This window comes from Garra rufa, chromosome 19 (assembly GCF_049309525.1).
Source record: "Garra rufa chromosome 19, GarRuf1.0, whole genome shotgun sequence".
In the NCBI taxonomy this organism is placed as follows: Eukaryota; Metazoa; Chordata; class Actinopteri; order Cypriniformes; family Cyprinidae; genus Garra; species Garra rufa.
Genome location: NC_133379.1, coordinates 1583870 through 1599577, shown reverse-complemented (window position 1 = coordinate 1599577; position 15708 = coordinate 1583870).

Here is a 15708-nt window from a genome sequence, read left to right as displayed (position 1 = left end):
TGCATGGCCCTCAGCCTTACCAGAATTAGCTACAAGTTAAATTTCATCTGTAGTCCCTGGGCAGGAAGAAGTAACACACAGTTAATCCAACAAACACATATAAATATGCCATAAAAGCATCATCACACAAGTAGCTTTTCAAACAACAACAAAGTTTCACACTCTTAAAAACACAATAAAACACAACAGCAGGACAAATAAAATTCTATATTAATAGACGCAACAATGCAATTTTAGGATATGACAATAAAGAGTTTTTGGAGTTTATGATTGATGGGTACATGATTGAGTAGATTTAAGCCATGATTTTATCTTATATTTAAAATTAACTGATGTCTCTGAACCTGTTTGGTATGGAGTTCCAGTAATTGGATGCTCTGATAGAGAAGGCTGATCTGCCAAACTCAGTACGTCTGTGCTGTACGGCACAGTGACCTCTACTGGTCACCCTAGTTGTTCTCCTACTGTCGGAGAGTAATGATGTGAACTCCTCTAATGGAGGTGCAGCCAGATTATTAATTATTCTGTACACTAAGCAAACATTGGCAGAGTGCATAAAATTTTGAAAAGTCATAAGTTTGTGCTTTTGAATGATGTTGCAGTGGTGATACCCTGGTGGCTTTTTGTCTAATACTTTGAGAGTTTGTTTATATAGCGTTTGTAGTGGAGCAAGTATTGTTTTTCCGGTTTGTGACCAACTTGTAATGCAATATGCAAAATGTGAAAAAAATCATTGAGTGCATGTACAATTTAGCAGCATCTAGAGGTAACTGATTATGAATGTGTCTAAATTTTCTTAAATTGAGTTTAACAATATTGCAAACCTGCTTTATATGTTTCTTAAAAGACAACTGTGAATCAAGAGTAACTCCCAGATATTTAAAGTGTGACACAGTCTGGATTTTTTCCCCATTTACATTGACATCTGGCTGATTTCCATTTTTCCTTATATAAAAATACATACACGCAGTTTTACTGATGTTAAGTGTCAGGCAAGACTCAGAGAGCCTGGTGGCAATTTTTGCCATTGCTGCTGTTAATTTGGTTGCCACTTCATATCTGTCTTTTCCATGTGCCAGGATGACCGTGTCATCTGCATACATTTGGATGTCAACTTCAGGACATGCTAGCGGTAGGGCGTTAACATACAGACTAAATAACAAAGGGCCTAAGACTGAGCCTTGCGGGACGCCAACAGAACAGTTACAGAATGATGACATTTTGTTCCCAACTCTGGTGCATTGTCTTCTCATAGTGAGATAGGACTCCATCCATTTCATATCATCATCAGAAAAATTAAAGTTTTACAACTTAGAGTGAAGAACATTATGATTTACTGTATCGAAAGCTTTTTTTCAGATCCAGAAAAACAGCTCCTACAGCACTCCCACTATCTAGTTTTGATTTGATTTTTTCAACAAAATAGCAGGTAGCCATTTCAGTCGAATATTTTTTCCTAAAACCAAATTGCATTGGATGAAGTGTTTGTTCAGAATTTAAAAAGTCAGTTAACTGCTCAGTTACCACTTTTTCTACAATCTTTGATACCCCCGGCAAAATGCTGATGGGCCTATAGTTGGCTACATCAGTTGGTTCCCCTGCCTTGAAAATGGGAACTACAACTGCATTCTTCCATTGTTACGGAAGCAGACCAAACAGAGAGGTAAGAGTGAATATAAACAGGTTTATTGATAGCAGAGCAAGGTGATGATGATAGCGTGCAGAACCGGGTAAGTATCACAGTCCAGGATGAGATTCTTGAGATGTAAACTGATCAGGGATTAACAGATAATTTTCCTTTCCAGGAACGACGGGAGGAGGACCGGTGAAGGCTGACACACTCACACACACACACCGCTGGAGTTCAGTAGACAGACTTATGGCTGACACACCGCTGACTGGAGACAGAGACTTGACTTCGACTGGAACAGACGAGAATACAGGTAAGTTTATCAGAAGGTAAGGATCAAGGTAAGTTTGGTAGGGTTTTGAGAACACAAGAGTGACGCTCAATGAGTCTGCTTCGTGCAAACGAGCCCAGACACTGATGGCTGTGTGTGGAGTGCTCTTGTAGTGTGTGGTGATTGAGTGCAGGTGCGTGATGATTAGAATTCAGGTGATTGTGATCTGGACGTGATTGTGGGTGCAGAACCTGACCAATCCGTAACATCCATGTGGTTGGAAAAGTTGATTGCTTTATTGATAAATTAACTAGGTGTGTAATGGGGGTGCTGAGGGAGTGAATATTGTTCTTTAGAAATGTTGAATCCCACTTGAATATATATTTTGCCTTTGAGGACTTTAAAGTGCTTAATATCTTACAAATTTTATTTTCAGGAACTTCAGTTATCTTAAAAACTGTCTTGTTATAATCTGGTTTTGCTATATTTTTAACTCTTGCACCAAAAGTGTCAGATAAATTCTGAACTGATGTAGTAAAATAAGTATTAAATGCAGAAGCTATTTCACTAGGATCATTAATTAAAATTCCATTTATTTTTAGCTCATGTCCATTTCCCTGATTTTGCTTATTGTCTTTCTTTGTTAGTTTATTTATGTTGCTCCATATCAATTTACTATTTCCTTTTCCCTCTTTAATAATGTCCATAAAAATCTTTTGCTTTTGCTTTCCTTAGTTCATTGACTACTTTATTACGAAGGTTTGTAAAAATTTGTCTGTCAGTAATTAATTTAGACTTCAGTGCTACTTTCAAGGCAAAGTCACGTTTTTTCATCAAGTCCCACAAGTGGTCATTAAACCATGGTAGGTTGCCCTTACGTCGTCCATTTTTAAAGGTTTTTGTATATTTTTCTTTAATTCTGTTTATTGTACCAATGAAAGACTCACAGGAGGCATCTATATCATCTGTGAGTAGAACATCTCTCCAATCAGTTTGACTTAATTCTTCCTTGAATGCATTCATGTCATGTTTCCTTATTCCATAGGAGTTTTTAATTATCTCTTGTTGATAAATAATCCGTTTTTTTTTTTTTTTTTTTTTTTTTTTAATTTGCTTGCAATAAGAGTCATATTATGATCTGACAAACCAGTGAGAAGATTAAAATATTTTATAATTCTCTCAGGCTTGTTACTGAAAATGAGATCAATTTGTGTTTTTGAGACGTTTGTTATTCGTGTGGGTCCATCTATTAATTGAGTCAGTTCAAACTTGTCTGTAAGTGTTTTTAGCTTTTTTCTAGTTGCTTTTTCAGCCCAATTTAAATTAAAATCACCCAGAAATGAAAGCTCTAGCATTAAGTTCTGCCGGGAAGACTTAATTGTCACGTCACTCAATTTTCATCTATCCAATCACATTCCAACACTTGTGGTATATAAGATCGGTACTTACTCATGTTTGAATTCGCAGATGCTGACGCTCAATTCAGTTGCTCGCGTCAGTTGCAAAATGTCCAAAGACAATCAATTTGTTTGCGACTACTCTGACTCTGACGATGAAATCGTCGCACCATCTCCCCCCGCTGCACGCCGCAGCTCACGCATTCAGAGCCGTATTTCTCCGTGGGCACAATGGTCTCCTGAGGATACAATCAAAGCCCTCGAGGAAGCCGGCATACAAACTAGCCAAGGTCTCTCCAAAGAAGATCTACACCTTCTAGCCCAGAACACCTTGGGCACCCCACCTGTCTCCATTCCATCAAAAGCTTCAACTTCGGCAGCTCAACCTAAACAAACCGGCAAGAAAAGATCAGCTAAATCATCCTCACCTCATCCAGCAAAAAGATCCGCAATACCTGCTCGGCTACCATCTTCTCCGCAGATCGTTGAAACGTCAGACACGAACTATCAGCTCATGTCCGCAGGGCAAAGCCTTGCTCAAACGGTCAAAGGATTGGAATCCAAAATGTCATCTCTTGAACATTCTTTCACGAATTCTAACCTCAGCACAAACCCGGCCACGATCCCTTCAGTGATTCCACAGTTTCATCCCCTCTCTTCAGGATTAAGCAACCACTCCATCGAGCCTTCTACATCTTCTACTTTGCCTACTCTTCTACATTCGATTCAGACGCCTTTTCAAGACGTTTCCGCACAAACAGTTTCCTCAAACTTCAACTTATCCACAGCGACTCTTGCTCAAAATTTTGGTAGGCGTTTTGTTTCACCAGCCGCTGTTACGTGTCACCTCACCTAAGAAACAACATCATCCAAGGTAAGGATGTTAATTTGGCTACTTTACTGCTTCCTTCACCCGCTGCCGACAGGAAAATGGTTGACTGTGGTGACGTGGCAGTTCTTCTTAAAACCTCTGATCCGCGCCTTCAACGCAATCTCTCATTTGGAGAATTCGTAATTGCCTTTAGCATCTATAGAGACATTTTGTGCCAAAGTTATCCAGAGAGAAGGGAAGAGCTAGACCTATACTTGTCAATGATCGCGGATTTCAGCCAAAGATACGGGGGCACGTTGTTCTACGAATATCACAAGTCCTTTTCTGCTAAATCTGCTTCTTTCATCGCGTTCTTTAATTCAAGACTAGACTGGTCAGTTACAGACACTGAACTGCTCGTCCGGCATTTCGGCGGCCAAAAAATCTTGGCTTGCGCTATTTGCAGCGCGCACGGCCATTCGGCTTCATTTTGCCCCAAAGCATTCACAAACAACGATCCGGCCGCTGGCCGTGGTGCTGAAAACGTAAGAACCCCTTCAAGCAACATAGGTCGCCATATTACATTTTTCAACGGTGTCCCTGTATGTTCTCGATTTAATGAATCTGTTTGTACATATCCTAATTGTAAATTTGTTCACATTTGTAGTTCCTGCAAGGATCCGCACCCGAAATCTGTCTGTCCACGCCGGTACAGACCTGCATCCAAAGGGAAAGCCCCAATGCAGAAAAAATTCTGAATAGTCACCCATCTACTCCTATCAATATCTCGAACCTTTCAAGTTACCTCTCTTCTCAAACTGATCCGGTTTTCGTGGATTATTTAATCACCGGCTTGTCCCAAGGGTTTCGGGTGGGAATTCTTTCACACCTCTCTGCCTCTTTTGTAGCAAAAAATCTGCAATCAGCCAGAAATGAACCCGACGTGGTTTCAGCACTATTAGAGAAAGAGGTTAATAAAAGATATATCATTGGCCCTTTCGCTTCTCCTCCTTTCTCTCCTTTTCGGATCAATTCTATCGGGATAGCAACGCGTAAATATTCTGGCAAAAAACAGCTCATATTTGACATGTCATCTCCTCATTCCTCTAACGTTGCAAGCGTTAACGAATGCATTCCTCTAACTCTCTTCTCTCTACACTATGCCTCGGTCGACAATGCAATTCAGTTAATCAAGTTAGCTGGCCAAGGCGCTTGGTTAGCTAAGGCTGATATTACAGACGCTTTCAAAACTATGCCAATCCACCCTTCCGACTGGCATCTTTTTGGAGTTAAATGGGATTCAAAATTCTATTTCGCCGTAAGGCTCACGTTCGGGTGTAGAAGTAGCCCTCACATATTCAACAGTCTCTCCGAAGCTTTGTGCTGGATCCTGCTGAACGTCTGTAAACTCCCTTTCGTTCTGCATTTACTGGACGATTTTTTGTTGATCGATTTTCCAAACTCTCAGTCTCCCACTCTCGACATACTTAAACAAGTTTTTAGTGATGTCGGCGTTCCCCTCTCTGCAGAAAAAACCCTTGGCCCCTCTACTTCGCTCGACTTTCTAGGCATTTCTCTCGATACGGTCAAAATGCAAGCTTCTCTTCCTCACGAAAAACTCCAAAGGATCAGATCATTTCTGGAACTTTTTTCCCACTTACGCGTCGTTTCAAAACATGACATACTTTCCCTGCTCGGCCACTTAAATTTCGCCATGAGTATAATTCCACAAGGAAGGGCCTTTATTTCTCGCTTGCTAACACTGGCTCATTCCACGCAAAACCTAAGTGATTCGATTCAATTAGATGAAGGATGCTTGTCTGATATAAAATTTTGGACTCGTTTGATAAACGATTGGAACGGCATTTCTTTTTTTTATAATGATGCTTTCGAACCATCAACAGATTTACATCTATTTACTGACGCTGCTCCGTCCATCGGATTCGGGGGTTTCTTTCAAGGTCAGTGGTTCGCAGAGAAATGGCCAATCGCATTTCCCGCATCTACTTCTGGCTCAGTGTCTTCCGCGCTCTACGAGCTTTATCCACTCATTATAGCAAGCGTAATTTGGGGTCCAGCGTGGTCAAGGAAACGCATTATGTTGTTCTGCGATAATGAAGCCGTCGTCGCCATCATTAATAAAGGCAGATCATCTTGCCAGTCGATCATGCCTTTCGTGAGACGCCTTATCTGGCAATCAGTCATTTTCAATTTCATAATTAAGGCTGTCCATATACCCGGACATTGCAATGTTATTGCTGACGCACTTTCTCGTTTTCGTTTTCAGACATTCAGACGGCTTTGCCCTTCAGCCAATACGGACCCCACACCTTGCCCTCACCTATCGGCAGCAATGTTAAATTAGACGACTTAGTTACATCAGCGAGACAATATATGTCTAAAGGAGTAGCTCCTTCTACTTTTAAAGCTTATACTTCCGCTTGGTCTTCTTTTTTAATGTTTTGCTTTTCTTTTCAGATTCCTTTATTTCCCATTTTGCTTACAACTGTCTGTTCCTTTCTCGTTTTTAATTTCGAAAAACGCAATCTCAAACCTTCTTCTATTCGCAGATTACTCGCAGGCATTCAATTCTACGCAAAATATTTCAATCTGACTATCCAAGTCTTTTCTCTGCTACTTCCATTCGGCTTTTGCTCAAAGGTATAAGTAAATCCTCTAGTAATTCTCCAGACAAACGATTGCCAATTACTTTGCCCTTATTGCAAAGATTAATCACTTCATTACGTAATGGACTGTTTTCTACATACACTAATATTTTATTAGAAGCCGTGTTTCTAACTGCTTTCTACGGATTCATGCGTCCGGGGGAATTTACTTCAGCAACCAATCATTTCAATCCTGCCCACGGTCTTTCTTTTTCTGATTTACGCTTTTCACCTAATTTCTTTACACTTTTTCTCAAGCACTCTAAGAGTGATTCCGAAGGTTCTGGCGTTACTCTAACAATTTCTAAAATTAATAACAATTTCTGCCCCTTCTCATCCATGCTTAAATTTCTTAAAATTCGCCAGAGATCTTCAGAACTTTCCCCTCTATTTATCCTTCTCAACAGAGCACCCCTTTCTAAAGCCTGGTTTAGAAATCACCTAGTTCTTGTCCTTAAAAGCTACAGCCTATCTCCCTCCCAGTATACTGGGCATTCCTTCAGAATCGGGGGAGCCACTACTGCAGCTTAACGTGGCATATCTACGGCAGCCATCAAAATCCTGGGCAGGTGGTCTTCCTCTGCATTCGAGTCTTATATTAGACCTGATCCAAGAATCATCCTCGAAGCTCAGCAAGCTCTCCAGTAATAGTTCAGGTAAAGTCCTACGCAACTACTGGTGGTGGGTATATTTAAAAAAAAAAAAAAAAAAAAAAAAAAAGCTTTTATATGTGGTCTTTCAATCTGTGTGGCCCTGCGGCCTTGTCTCTGTGGCCTAACAGACCGTGTGGCCCTGCGGCCTTGCCTCTCTGGTCTAACTGACCGTGTGGCCCTGCGGCCTTGTCTCTGTGGTCTAACAGACCGTGTGGCCCTGCGGCCTCGTCTCTGTGGTCTAACTGACCGTATGGCCCTGCGGCCTCGTCTCTGTGGTCTAACTGACCGTGTGGCCCTGCGGCCTTGTCTCTGTGGTCTAACAGACCGTGTGGCCCTGCGGCCTTGTCTCTGTGGTCTAACAGACCGTGTGGCCCTGCGGCCTCGTCCCTGTGGTCCTAAAGGCCGTGTGGCCCTGCGGCTTTGTCTCTGTTCATATTAAAAAAAAATAAAAAAAAATCAGCCATGTGGTGTTCCGTGTTCATGCTTGTCACATTAACTCTCGCTTTTCTACTTTCTAGGAACTTCAGGACACAAGACTGGTGGGTATACTTTATTTTTTTTTTTCGTTTTGGGGATTTGGTAGGCTCCGTCCAGGTGGAAGCATTCTTCCATTTATTTCTTTGGGGGTCGGCTGCGCCCCTGCCTTGATCTTCAGGCAGGATATGCAGAGTCCGGACCCTCAGATTGCGAGTTATGGACGGGGCCTACGCCAAAGAACGTTATTGCTTGCTGGGCTGCTAATAAATGGATAATTGTCACAGTATTCATTCTCCTGAGTCTTTCTGGTAGAACTATACATTCTTTCTTTGTGTCCAATAATTTAAGCAGGTTCTTAAAATGTTCATAAAACGTGACATCACATGACGGTGGTCTATACACACCAATCACATTAAATGACATCTGCTGAGAGAGGGTAATAGTAATGCCAACACATTCAAGTTCATTTACACATGTTAGATCAATTTGTTCGCATCTAATGTTATCTCTCACATACATAAGTAGCCCGCCGCCTTTTCCTTTGTTTTTGTCCTTTCTGAAAACCCTGTAGCCAGGCATTGTGAACGAGGCTACAGGTGACGATTTAGATAGCCATGTTTCAGACAGACAGAGGAAGTCAGGAAAAAGTTTTTCAAGTTGTTACGATTTTGCTCTTGCGCTACGAATGTTAAGGTGACCTCCGAGGAGGCCCCTCGGCTTTGCGCGTGGGTCCCAAATGATTTTGGAGTGCTGAACAGATTGGAAGAGGCCGATGTTGAAGTGTTTTGTAACTGCCGGGTTTTCATGTGAGTGTCTCTGTTGATCGGCATTACCTGGAGTTACGAGCGTCCTCGCCGGGGGTAGATCTTCCATCATGTGTGTAATTAGTCCAATGGAATCGCGAGACATCACGTGCATGATGACGTCACCGATCAGGAAGCTCAAAAGCAAGTGCGGAGAGAGCAGCGTCAGCTTCTAGAAGCAGCAAGCGCCGCAGGGATGCCGGAAGTATGGTGTAACCCTTATTAAAGGGGTCATCCGGTGCCACATGCAATTTGAACTGAAATGTGTGTTAGGAGTGTGTGTGCACAACCACCCTAGAATGACAAAGATCCAACCAGTAGTTTTCTTTTAATTTAGTAAAATAATTTGCCCCTTCTCATATCGAGCGGTTCTCAGATGCCTGTCGTTGTGCCGTCACACCCACAGAGGCTGCTCCCAAGACAGATGATAGACAGTAGAACTGCCTCGAGTGAGAAGTAAACTGTCAGCCATTGTTTTGACGCTGGAGCAGAATGTTGCCTAAGCGAGTGTGGAGTACAGTTGTTGGGTACAGCAAACACAGCAGTCATTTACTACCGACATCTGAGCCACTGAGGACACAGTGGCTGAATTTAATTTTTGAAGGGAATGTGCCGCTGATCTGCCTAAATAGGTTTATGAATACGCGATTCATTTCTCACCATTATATGAGAAGCTGCTGCTGAAAAATGGATCTGTATCAACTATTCGTATTCCTGCCTCATCTCCACCAGAAGTAGTGAGTGTAATTTCTTTTTCTATGAATCTTTGCTCTTTCGCCTTTTCTAATAATGTGCTAAAGTTAGCGCGTTTCACGATGAATGCGGCTAAAGTGTAATTTACATGCTCAGAGAACATGGTTATGTCGTCTTCTCTATGTAAATCCGTCTCAATATAATTCCTAATCGCACATTTATAATGAACAATGCATTAAGGTGATTGTCTAGTTACAAACAGTGTACGTTGTTGTAAAACTACATTAAGCTTAGCTTTGTAACGCTAGATGGTTTAAAACGGTGTCTGTTGATGATTATGAAGTCATGTACAATTATTTTAAATCGTTTTGGATCAAAATAGTGTTTACAGCCTGCAACTGCATACGAGTAAAGACCATAACACTCACATTTATGTTTTTCAATATTACGACGGAGTAAGGTATGTTAATCGATGACTTATTTGCTCTTGTTCAGTCAGCTATACCTCAGTAAACACATCGCATTTGTATCTCTCTCAGTACGCTATCCTGCCAGTACATACAAAGATATATCAAAGTGACATTAAGTTTACAAACCATTCAGAAACGCCTTGTTTAAGCCGTAATTGCCGAACTTATTCGCGGGTGTCATCTTGTTCCGTGTTCAACTCCGGTTCAAACTGATATAGTTGCACAGATGTGTATTTCCCCAAATAATACCCTCAACTGTTGTCTAGGCAACACCTCATGTGCGTTGTAATGACACACCCCACAGAACTGAGGGGCGGGGCGAGCAGAGGTTCATATAATTTAAAGGGCTAGGTACTGACATCGCTTGCTGAGAACAGAGGCATTTTTTACCAGGTAAAATGAGTGTTGTTTTACACTACCATTGAGAATTTTTAATCAAAGTACATTACAAACTTTTCATTAGGACCCTAAAGCATCATATTAACTTGTGGAAAATGGGCATCGGATGACCCCTTTTAATGATTGCTCAGGTGAACATTTGTTTTATATATAGCATTGTTTAAAGTCAATATAATGATCATTCATATGAGTGAAAATCAATATAGATAGAAAAAAATATCTACATATGTTTTTCGTATTGAACTAAGAAATGAAAGAGAGCCAATCCAAGCAATAGGTTATTAGCTCTGCCCACTCACGTGTGATTCGCGTTGTGCATGTTAATAGAATACAGAGCAACAGAGAAACCTGATCGGACGAGAGTGTTAAAAACAGAAAATACATGATTTTTACTTCATTTAAGTTTCATATTACCTGAGCTAAACAGCCATAATCGCAAGATATCTGATGATTTAGCATGTTTGTTACTCCTGCACCATAAAACTGTCGTGTGGAGTTGGTGAGTTGTTAAAAAGTGTTAAAAATAAATGACAACAGATCGTATATAAACGTTTTATTTGTTTTATGCATATACGACTAAACAGTGTTATATTGTGATGTTACATGGAGTGATTGTTTGTTGCAGCGTTGATCGTGTCAGGCTGCATATTCTGTGCGTGTCACTGCTGTCCGCTGACGCCATTTTGATTGCATGTACCTGTGAAAACAGACAGAAGTGGACAGGTAATTCATTAATATAACATAAGTTGCATAAATAAGTATGCATGTATGTGTTATTTGGTTCATGTGTTATGTATTTTCGTTGAAAATCATTATTGATGCATAAGAATTAAGTGTGTACTGGTCTGTGAACATACAGGCCAGGTTTTTTTTCCTTGTGAAGATAACCTTCTTTGTGGATTTCTGAAATTTGATGGCGAGCCTCCCACCTTGACTGAAAGGATCACGGACTTGGAATAAGGGACAGTTTTCATTACAATTTTCTTCGATGAAGTAAGAGAGTATTGCTTCCAGTGACTGCTATCATTTTGTTTTCATGAGAACTAAACATCTGAGGAACATCAGTTCCTGTTTAAAGGAAAAGACTGTTTAAACCTTTTGGTCACATTGATATCAGATTTTGAAAGTCTAATTTGCCTACCAGTTGCATACTGCTGTTACCTGCCAGGTATCCCTAACTGTGATCATTTAATTTGTTTGATTGTGAAAGTGAATCATTGTGTAATGTATAGTTAATTAGCGGGTGCACCCAAGGGGATAGTTATTGTGTTTCTTTGTGTTTTATTGTTATTGTTGTGGTATGTTTTAAAGAAAAAGTACTTTCTGAAGGAAGAAAAGAAACAAAACTATTCACAGTAAAATTCTAATTGTGGTTAACTCACTTATTGCCTCTGATATTTACATAGCACCACCGCCGCCTCCCATAACGTGCCTTGGTCTTCTGAGGAAAATCATCTGGTCCATCAGAGAGGGAACTACCCCATTATAGAGGTGTTACAATGGCCTCGAGACGCAGCGTCTCGTTCCCTTCAGGGAACTAGGGTTACATACGTAACCTGAGACGTTCCCTTCCAGGAACTTCGTGCTGCGTCGAAACGCAATGGGAACGAGAATGTCCACGCCGCCATACTGAAGAAATGTCCCTGCCCGAAATTAGGGCGAGAGAACGAAGGAGCCGGGAGAGGCTCAGAGATATAGGCCATAGAACCTAGCAAAGGTTAGGGGTGTGGACCAACCCGCAGCGTTACAAATGTCCTGAATGGACAGGCCTGAAAGAAAGGCTTTAGAGGCAGACATGCTTCGGGTAGAGTGAGCCTTGACTCCCAATGGTGAGGGGAGACCAGAGGACTCATAGGCTACCGAGATGGCATCCACTTATGGAAGGCTTGGCAGCAGGGAGGCCTCTCCTTGGAGGGCCGTAACAGACCAAAAGTTGATCAGCCTTCCTCCACAGGCAGTTCTGTGGACGTATGTGTCCAGTACTCAACCCTGAAGGGAGGAGGATGAAAAGCCTGCAGTACGACGGGCCGAGGTGCAACCGTGGGGACCTTAGGGAGGTATCCTGTTTTGGGATACAAGAATGCTTTGGCCATACCTGGCGCAAAGTCAATAAAAGAAGGGGCCACTGAGAGGGCCTGAAGGTCCCCAACCCTCTTAAGAGAAGTGATAGCCAGAAGAAAGGCAGTCTTAATAGTTAGAAGGCGATCAGAGATCTCTGCTAAGGGTTCGAAGGGATGCTTACACAAAGCCTCTAGCACCACAGCCAGGTCCCAACTAGGGACGCAAGAGTGTACTGGAGGCCTCAACCTCAGCGCACCGCGGAGGAAACGTGTAACTAAAGGGTGTCTGCCCACTGAGGAGCCACCGTGAGGGGCGTGGTAAGCTGCAATGGCTGCAACGGGGCCACTAAGAAAAGTCGAACCCCGTCCCGGCGCACTCTCGCCAGAACTCCCGGGAGCAGAGCGATCGGGGGAAAGGCATACAGACGTAGCCTCGGCCACGTCTGTACCATGGCATCCAGTCCCAGGGGAGCTGGATGACTCAGAGAGAACCAGAGGGGACATTGCACATTCTCCTGAGTCGCGAAGAGGTCCACCTAAGCCTGGCCAAAAGCGGCGGACCGGCAGGAAAAACACCCAGCTAGCTGTTCGAGGGACCTCCGTGGAGGTCGCGAGCCTCCCAGTACTGCTACGATGTCGGGCGGTAGCTGAGAGATATGCTTGCTGGGGACTGCTGCGCCTTGAAACACCAGGGGTGGCAGGGTTGGCATTAGCCAACCTCATTAGCCCTGGGCCGCAACCGTCAGGGCTTCTTAGCCGAGCTCTTCTTAGCCTGCAAGACCACCCTCAGGTCAGTCTTGGGCTTAAAAGAGCCTGGCCTAGAGCGTCATCGAGGCCCACAGTCCTTACCACTGGGGGGAGCATGCGAGGCAACGCTCTGTTTTTGGGCCTCCCGGTATGAGGAGCTGGTATGCGCTGAGCTGGAGCACTGCGAGGGAGGAACCGCTGAAACGCCGCCGCTTGACATCGTGCCTTTTGGTGTCTGTTGACGACTGAACCAACAGCGTCGCCGAACAGACCCGAGGGCACGAGCGGGGCATCCATGAGGAAGACCCTGTCCTTCTCTTTAATGCTGGACAGGGTCAACCACAGGTGCCTCTCCGCAGCCACCATGGCTGCCATGGACCTGCCGATGACACGGGCAGTCTCTTTGGTGGCGCGGAGAGACAAATCAGCGGTTCTAGGGGCTCGGCGATGTCATCAGGCCGAGCCCCCTCCCCTTCATCCAGCTCTTTGAGCAGGTCGGCTTGGTATGCCTGCAACACGGCCATAGTGTGCAGGCAAAGAAACCGCGGAGCGGATCCAATCGCGATCCCCACGAGTGCAATCGCCACTCCGCCTCAACAGAAGCGGGACCAGACCCGCGAGGAACGACATTCACCCTTCTTAGACATTGTACACAGACAGACAATCACTCTCAAAAAGAACGTTGTGCAAACTGGCACGAAAAACAGAGTGACATGCACACAGAGCGCTTGCTGATGACAGAAAGCTGACGCTGCTCTCTCCGCACGTGCTTTTGAGCTTCCTGATAAGTGACATCTCGCGATTCCATTGGACTGATTGCACACATGATTCAGAGCGCGCTCACGCTGAAGGTGTTCCCATAGCGTTTCGACGCAGCTCGAAGTTCCTGGAAGGGAACAGTTGTCACTGTGATAATAACAGGCACGAAAAAAAAACATCTTTGTATGTATTATCACTCAGTACATAACATGTATACAATGGGCCTCATTCATGAAACATGAGCAAAACAAATGTTTTTTGTAAATCATTCATAAAGCCATTCTGACAAACTTTCAAATTCATGAAAATGTTCGGATTTTCAAAATGTTAGTTGGTCCGAAAGAAGTACACATGCTCTCTACCACGTATAAATGCTCCGTAAAACCTTCTGTGTTCTTGTTAACTGATGACACAGAATTTTGATGCACTGCCATAATAAATACAAGTTAATTTGCCCTTGCCCTATTTTTTATTTATTATTTTTTTAATAGCTGAGCTTGATGACTGTAAAACACAGCACTTATGACTGTCACTGTTTACCCAGCCGTAAATAGGGGAAGGGTGGGAAAATACCGACCATCCATCTTACAACAATGGAGAAGTCAATATGACGTTAGTGCTGTTTTATATTTTGTAAAATTCTTAAAAATGAGATGCCAGAAATAATTTGCCGCCATGGATATTCTAAATCATAGCAGCTAACTCACTTGATTTGAATACATTGAATACATTTCATTTAGGCAATATAGCTTGTGAAAAGCCAAACTCGCAAAATGTATAAGTTTATGTAAAAATTTGTTAACTAATATAAGTAAGAATACTAATAAGTAAGAATCATTGTTCAATGGTTCTTGAACAAATCATTCTTTTGAGCCACTTATCAGAAAGTAACCGGTTGTGCCAGTTCATAAAATCGAACTGAATTGCTTGGTTCCCTTTAGCATCTGTGATTAAAGGGGCAGGGGCTTGAGATCCCTCAACCCCACCTCTTGTGCACGCCAATTCTGACGGGTGAGTTGTAGACACTGTAGAACAAGCCTGATGCACAAGCTTCTTTAATAAAGACAAAACGTTCTGGAAATATGCTATAAAATAGGCTTTTATTTGTATTAAAACATGAAAAAAAAAATACTACAGCTTATTATGCAAATTATATTTTAAATCAAGGAGTTTATAAGCACAATAAACAAGGAGTTGATAAGACTGGTTTACTCATTCTACTTAAAAATAAAGAACATATCTGTAGACCACAGAGAGAGAGGGCTAGATCCAATGGGTGAAGATGGAGATAGGGCATGGCCCGTTTCCATCCTCTCCACTAGATCCATATGCGATTCCCACAAACTCAATTGCCGCCATGCCTCAGCAACAGCAGGATTGGAATCGCAAGTGTATTCACACTCGTAATGCTGATTTCACACATGCTTCAAGATATGTTCACACAAAGGCATTGCTAAAGCATTTCTGACACAGTGCAAGTTTGCTGAAGGGGCAACGATGCTTATCTTAGCATCCTTATAAGGTCCATTCAGTATTATTCAGCATCTTATCACTTTGCCCAGGAGCTATTTATCTTCCTCCATCCCCAGCTCCTGTTCTCTAAGGAGGACTTGGCCTTCTGATATTCCTCACTGAATCAGACTCCTTTAAATACTGAATTATGTTGTTACATCAAAATGTCATTTAGAATATTAATTATATCTGCTACTTTTATGTTGGTTCTGTTCTGTTTACCCTAGGGGGGTTATCAATGCTTTCCTTGCTTTTATCCATGCTAGACTGCAAAGATGACCCAGATTCGTGTCCATGGCCACATTTAAAATGAATTAAAAAAGTGTGTTTTTTTTATTTTGTGAAAAAAAAAAAATAAAA